General features: G+C 44.5%; 1 protein-coding gene across 2 annotated transcripts in view; it reads right to left on the reverse strand.

Annotated features, from left to right (window-relative positions):
* Nucleotides 1-7,428, reverse strand: part of LOC109922435 (probetacellulin-like) — a 46,649-nt gene that overhangs the window by 22,265 nt on the left and 16,956 nt on the right. The window lies entirely within an intron of this gene.

Raw genomic sequence — 7,428 nt, forward strand, 5'->3', positions numbered from 1 at the left:
TGGAGTCACGTGTAGACCAGACCAGGTGAGGACAGCAGTTTCCTTCCTAGAGGGCATTAGTGAACCAGATGGGCTTTTACAACAACCAACAACGGTTACACGGTCATCATTAGATTTCTGATTCCAGATTTAATCTTTTGAATTCAAATTCCACCATCTGCCATGGCGGGATTTGAGCCCAGGTACCCAGAACATTTGCTAGTCTATTAATCCAGAGACCCAGCGATAATAAAAATAGACCATAACCTCCCCATTAAAGTCAGAGTCTGGCCGAGTGCTGCCATTATTACTTACATTACAGCAGTGACCACACTTCACATGCTCTTCAGTGACTGTAAAGTGCTAGGGAAATGCAAGTCTTCTCTCTCTCTCTTTTGTTACTGCCAAGTTTGGAAATATCCATAGGACAGAAACCATGAGTACACTTGGGAAATCACTAATATGACCACAACATTCTGACTTATACTCTGGGTTTAGTGTTGCTGAACACTGCTCCTGATAGTGAACACCAAGTCCATTCAGATCCTTAAAATCCCTTTCAATTTCACCCAAAAATCCTTTTGTTGTTGTTTTTGTTGCCCAGGTTCAAGTTGTTCTGTTAAATTGAGGCTCTGCCCGTCTTCCTGAACGGACATTAAACAGCCACTATCTCAAACCATGGAATTTCCCTGGCATGTCCTGGCCACAGATTTATTGCTCAACCAATATCACAAGGCGATTCCCTTGCCAACATCTTAGTACTGTTCGTGGGAGCTTGCTGTGTACAAATCCATTGCTGGGTTTCCTACATGATAACAGTGACTAATTTAAAATGTACTTAATTGAAAGGAGACTGAACTTAGGCACAACTTGAAGGAAACATAGGAAATAGGAACAGGAGAAGGCCATTCAGCCCTTCAAGCCTGCTCCATCATTCAATATGATCATCTAACTCAGTCCCCTGTACCCACTTCTCTCCATACCCTCTAAAATATAAAAATATATCTCTTTCTTGAATATATTCAGTGGCTTGGCCTCTACAGCCTCCTTTGTTACAGAATTCTTCACAGGTTCACTACACTGTCCTGATCTCAGTCTGAAGTGGTCTACCCTGCACCCTGAGACTGTGTCCCTAGACTCCCCAACCAGGGGAACATCCTCCCTGCGTCTAGTCTGTCCAGCCCTGTTATAACTTTACATGTTCAGTCAGGTCACCTCATTTCCTTCTAAACTCACTAGTGAATATCAGTCCAGTCTAACCACTCTCTCCTCTGGGCTGTCCTGCCATCCCTGCTTAGAGACTCTCCACTGCACTGCCTCTACGGCAAGTATAACCTCTCTTGGTTAGGGAGACCAAAACTGCACACAGCACTCGAGGAGTGGTCTCACAAGGCCCTGTATAACTGCAGTGAGACACCCCTTCTTCCAAACTCTTGCAAATGCACCAGGTACTTTCCTAAGTGCTCACTGCACCTGCCTGGTGTACCAGGCCACCCAGATCCCTTAGTGCATCCACACTTTCCATGACATCACCATTTCAATAATACTCTGCCTTTCTGTTTTTCACACTAGAGTCTACCACTTCACATTTAGCCACATTGTACTGCACCTGCCCACTTACTCAACTTCTCTAAATTACCTTGACTCCTCCTTGCATTCCCCCCACAATAATCCCACCCAGTTTGTGTCATCTACAAAACAGGAGTGTTGCATTTGGTTCGCTCTCATTCAGGTCATTTATACATAGAGTGAATAGCTGGGGACTGAGCGCTGATCCTTGTGGTATCCCACAGGAGTTGGAGAATTTACCTTTTACTGTCAGAGACTCTAAGTGTATAGCTCTTTGTTTTGTCAGAAGTGCCTGTGCTGTGTTGTAACCACTCTTGAATAAATATTGCTTTTATGGACTGTCATTGAGCTATAAAGTTATTCATTATGATTGAAGCTTACAACTTCTAGCTTGTAAACAACATTCTACAATCTACTCCTAACTGTCTCTCCTAAAGTGAAAGGTTGGATGGAATACCTGTGGGTTTACTCAGACAGAAAAGGCACAAAGGCAGGGACGTAATGCTGAACCTTTTCAAACGAGAGGCTTTGCTGCAGCAGGAGCCTGCCACTGAGGAAGGACATATTGGCTGTGGAGGGGATGCAGTGCAGATTAACTGGAATGGCCCAAGGAAGGAGGGCCTTCAGTTATCTCGAAAAGCTGGGATTGTTCTTGTTAGAACGTTCAGGGGACTTTTAATAGGTTTGTTCACAGCTTTTTGAGATAGGGAGAGTCTATTTCTACTGACAGGTGGGTCAGTTACTGAAGGACACAGGTTTAAGGGATAAAAGCAAAATACTGCAAATGCTGGAAATCTGAAACAAAAAAAAAAGACAGAAATTGCTGGAGAAACTCAGCAGGTCTGGCAGCATCTGTGGAGAGAGAGACTGAGCTAACGTTTCAAGTCTGGTATGACTCTTCAGATTTAAGGTGATTGATGAGAAAAGGGAAGATAAGGATGTGAGTTTTCCACGTGGCAAGTAATGCAGATCTGGAGCGCTGCCTGAAGGTGTTGTGGAGACACAACGGGCATGAACCACTGGGTCAGATGGAGTACAGCAGCTGTTCTGGGCATCACTCTTTAGGAAGAAAGAAAAATCATCAGAGAGGGTGCAGGAAGGATTCACAAAAACAGTTCGAAGAAGTGAGATGGTTTTCAGTGACACGTACAGATGAAAAATTGAGACTCTTCCCTTGCAGAAGAAAAAAGTGAAGAAGAGAGAGGAGGTTTGATCAGAGGGTTGCAAACCATGAAGAGCCTGGAGAGAGCAGAAAGGGAGACCCTGATTCCAGTCAGCGAGGGGATTGAGAACCAGAGGGCACAGTTTTATTATTGGCAAAAAATGCTACAGATACGTGAGGGGGAAGGTCTCCAGGCAACAAAGGGTTAAGAGGTGGAATGTGCTGCCTGAGAGTGTGGGGCAGGCCAGTTTCAGTCAAGGCTTTCAAAAGAGAACTGGATCTTTAATGGAAAAGGAAGAACGTGCAGGGCTACGGAAAGGCACTGGGGAGTGGCATTAAGTGAATTGATCCTTGAGAAGGTCAGCACCAACACAGCAGGCTGAATGGCCTCTGTGCTGTAAGCATTTGGTGATTAATTTTAAAAAGAGAATTTAATAAAGATTTGAAAAGTTAAAAAATAAATGTCATGGTTATGAGCAAAGAACACGAGAAGTCAAACAGCTAGCACGAGGGGTATAAATGGCCTCGTCTCGTCCTTGTGTTTCTCAGACTCAAACCCAAATTCATGGCTTAAAATGAGACATGAATCTTCCAGTGATCAGGGATACACTCATGGCATAAACTCACATTGCTTGTTTCAAAACACAATCTGCAGAAGGCTCTAGGCCCAAAACATCAGCCTTCCTACTCCTCGGCCTGCTGTGTTCATCCAGCTCTACACCTTGTTACCTCACTATGCTCCCTGGCCATGGATTGACAATTTAATGCAATGGATTGACAAGTTAGCCAGGCCCATTGACCTGTCCGTCCTCCCTGGACTGACCTATCCCCTTCCTAACTCCCCACCTACACTCACCTTTACTGGCCCCATCCCCGCCTCTTTGACCTGTTTGTTTCCTCTCCACCTATCCTCTCCTCTATCCCTCTTCTATCCGCCTCCCACTCTCTCCCTATTTATTTCAGAACCCCCTTCCCCTCCCCCTTTTCTGATGAAGGGTCTAGGCCCGAAACGTCAGCCTCTCTGCTCCTATGATGCTGCTTGGCCTGCTGTGTTCATCCAGCCCTGCACCTTGTTGTCCCATATTTATATATTCCTTTAAAATGAATAGACTTATTATTCGTCACAATTCCTTTCTCCTGTAGCATAAAACTCTGCCACTCCTTAACAACAAACCCTATCAAAGATACAGCAGTGACCCAGATAATGGTGGGGTGGGGAGTGGGGGGGTGGTGGTTGGAGAGAGGGGTTTGGGTGGGGGGAGGGGAAAGAGAGAAAGAGAGAGAGAGAGACAGAGGTGGGGAGAAAGACACAGGGCGGGGGGAGACGGTCGAGAGAGGGGGCGGGGTCGAGGTGGCCGGTCGAGAAAGGGGGGTGTCCGAGAGTGGGAAGGGGTCGAGAAATCGAGAGGGGTCATCGGCGGAGGGGGGGTCCGAGGGTCCGAGGTGAGAGAGGGAAACATAGGGAGAGCAAAAGAAGGAGAATTAGGGTGAAAGAAAGAAAGATTGAGAGATATTTAGCTTTGTATTCAATGAAATTAATTACAGACATGAAAAGATGACTCACTGAGAAGTGTTTGCAACCATTAAATCAGTGATGCTGACAGTCTCTCTGATCAGTTAGTCAGCCATTGGTTAGATAGCCAAAGTGTGGGTGAAGAATAAAGCCAACAATATGGGATCATTCTATATAGTAGCTGTGGTATTTCATGGTGAACCTGCCACCTCACCTTACCCCACGCTTCTGCAGTATTCCCCTTAATCACACATAATCTAATACCACAGGTCATGCATTTCAGGTGAGAGGGCCGAAGTTCAAAGGAGATGCGAGGGGCAATTTTTTTTTTTTAAAAACAGAGAGTGGTAGGAGTCTGGAACATGCTGCCAGGGGTGATGGCGGAGGAAGATATGTTAGGGGCGTTTAAGGGACTTTTAGATAAGGACATAAATAAACAAGGAATGAAGGGATATGGACGAAGGGCAGGCAGAAGGGATTAGTTTCATTTGATATCACGTTTGGCAGAACATGGTCGAAGGGCCAATTCCTGTGCTGTACTGTTCTATATTCTATAACCAACTGTCTCTCTCTAATGGGGAGAGATGGCGATGGTCTTTTATACACTAACGCTCCATATCATTCCCAGCTTGTGTTCATGTTGAATCAAATCTCAACCAAGCACTCAGCATCCAAACATGACGGACAGACAAGTTGATGAGACCCTGATCACTTTGAACATACATGGCAGTGGGTAGCGTACTCTCCTCTGAGTCAGAGGGTCGTGAGTTCCAGTTTCACATCAGTGACACAGACAGTAAATCCAAGCCAACCCTCCTGGTGCCATACTGGTGGAGTGCTGCACAGTTAAAGATGCAGCTGGTCAGATCAGACAAAGCCAAAGTCTTGTCTCGCCTCTCATCTCAAGGAGGAGCAGTGCCGTTTTCCCTGGTGCCCAAACCTTATCCAATGGGAGGTGGACTCAGCACTTTCTCCATCCACGAGTTTGCAGGATGCCCAGTGAGAAATGATCTGGTCAGAGTCGCCATTATCCCACAGAATGGCTTGGATGGGGCACATTTCTCTGTCACGTGAACAAATGGCTCAGACCCTATGTAAGATGTTACCAATAAGGCCAATTGTATACTGTATGCAACCGTAGGAATCCAATGTGTAAACTGACCAGTGAAGGTCAGTGTGCAGTAAATTGTAATTGAGAAACCCTGGCCAATTTCTGAACTGGGACATAAAGGGGAGGCAGACCATTTGACTGATCCATTTCAAAAGGTGAACTTGTGGCTAGGGTGATGAAAGGTCATTCTGAAATACAGCTGCAGATTCAAAGATAACAAATGTATATCTACAGTTTGGAAATACAGCAGGAGGTGGAGGTTAGGTATCATTCCATCAAAAATGCATGGAATCCAACAAAGATATTTGTGAGAACTGGGCCTACAGGGGCTCCCATTGCAACAGCATTTACTTGCGCACACATGGTGTCATTAAACATTAACTCAGGAATGGGTGCAGTTGAGTTCAGAAGTTCAGAATTCTGATTTATACAATGCTAGTGGGTCTAGATCACTATGCTATAATGAAGCAGTACAGATGGTTCTGGCTTCCTGAAGTGGTACATTGGGGAATGGGTTCATATTAATGTGTAATAAATTATGTTACTTTAAGCTCAAAGACAGTTGTAAATTTTGCCTTCTCTTCAACCAGTCTGTCTTAAACCCAAAGTGCACAGAATTGGTACAGCACAGGATGGAGGCCAATCAGCCCATCGTGCCTGCACTCACTCATCAAATGAGCATCATTACCTAGTGCCAATCTCTTGTATTGCCCCTGTACAACTGCACACTATTACCATCCAAATCAAAGCCCAATACCCTCTGAATGGAGCCTGCCTCCACCATATCTCCAGACAGTTCATTCCAGACCCCAACTACTCGCTGTGTGGTGAAACTATTTCTAACGTTACCTTTGCTTTGTTTGCACATTTTATATTTGTGCCCTTCACGTTCTTGTTCCTTTTATGAGCAGGAACAAAATGGAAGCATCAATTGTCAGGGATGGCTGTGGGGAGGGTTGCAGGGGGTCAGTGAGGAGTTACAAATCAGCATGGCTTCGGCCTCTCCGACTGGCTTCATCACTGCTATTGAGCTTCACTGTCCGTACCAAGGACCGAGCTTCTCACAGAAGCTCGAGTTTACAAACAAAAAAAGTGAAAAATAAACTTTTTTAAAAATAGCGTTAGTGTCCCTCGAGTGAGAGCCAGGCTAACCTCTGATCACCTGGGAGATATCAGCACAACAGCAGAAAACGATGGGCAGCTGACCGCATTCAGTTCCCCATGAACCAGGAGACAAACTGAAGGCAGGAGTCTGCCAACTTTGAAAAGAATGAAAGTCACTTGTGGGGGCTGTTGAAAATTAATTAACGTCGTAAAAGATTCATAGAAGCCTCAGAGCAACTACAAAGCAACAATCTAACTTAGGAGTTCAAATAACATCGTAAACACAAGAACAAAGCTTTCCGTGTACTTTGAAGTCTATTTTTGGCATCTAAATACCAAGGTGATGCCATTCTGAGAATGCACATAACTTTAAAACCAGAGCTCAGGAGAAAATTTAAAATGTATTCTAAAATCTCAGGCTGCTAGATTGGATGGAAGATGAAAAAGGCAACGGTAGATTTTCTAATCACAAGATTTTACAGCTCAGGTGGAGTCCATTCTACCCATCACACTCACACTGGCCTCTGAGACGATGCAGGAAACAGATGGCTCCCTCAAACTCTATGTTATATATTCCCACTCTCTTTCCCACACATTCTCAATTTTTGTCCATTTTCTCACCTCTAATCCACATGCGGAAGATTTAGAAGGCGTACATTTTATGCAAATTACTGAAGGCAACAATATGGCAATAACCTATATTTATGTAGCACATTTAAAGTAACAAAATGTCTTGAAATGCTTCATAGCAGCATGATAACACAAAGTATGACACTAAACCATTTAAGGAAGGATTATAAACGCAAAAGATGACAAAGTTGGAAACATGCAATGAAAGACAAATATATGTTGGAGAAACACAGGAAATCTGGCAGCATACGTGGAGAGAAGAACTGAGATAATGCTTCACGTCTAAGACTTTTCATTAGACAACAAGGTGTACAGCTGGATGAACACAGCAGGCCAGGCAGCATCAGAGAAGCAGGAAAG

Source organism: Rhincodon typus, chromosome 1 (assembly GCF_021869965.1).
Source record: "Rhincodon typus isolate 14 chromosome 1, sRhiTyp1.1, whole genome shotgun sequence".
In the NCBI taxonomy this organism is placed as follows: Eukaryota; Metazoa; Chordata; class Chondrichthyes; order Orectolobiformes; family Rhincodontidae; genus Rhincodon; species Rhincodon typus.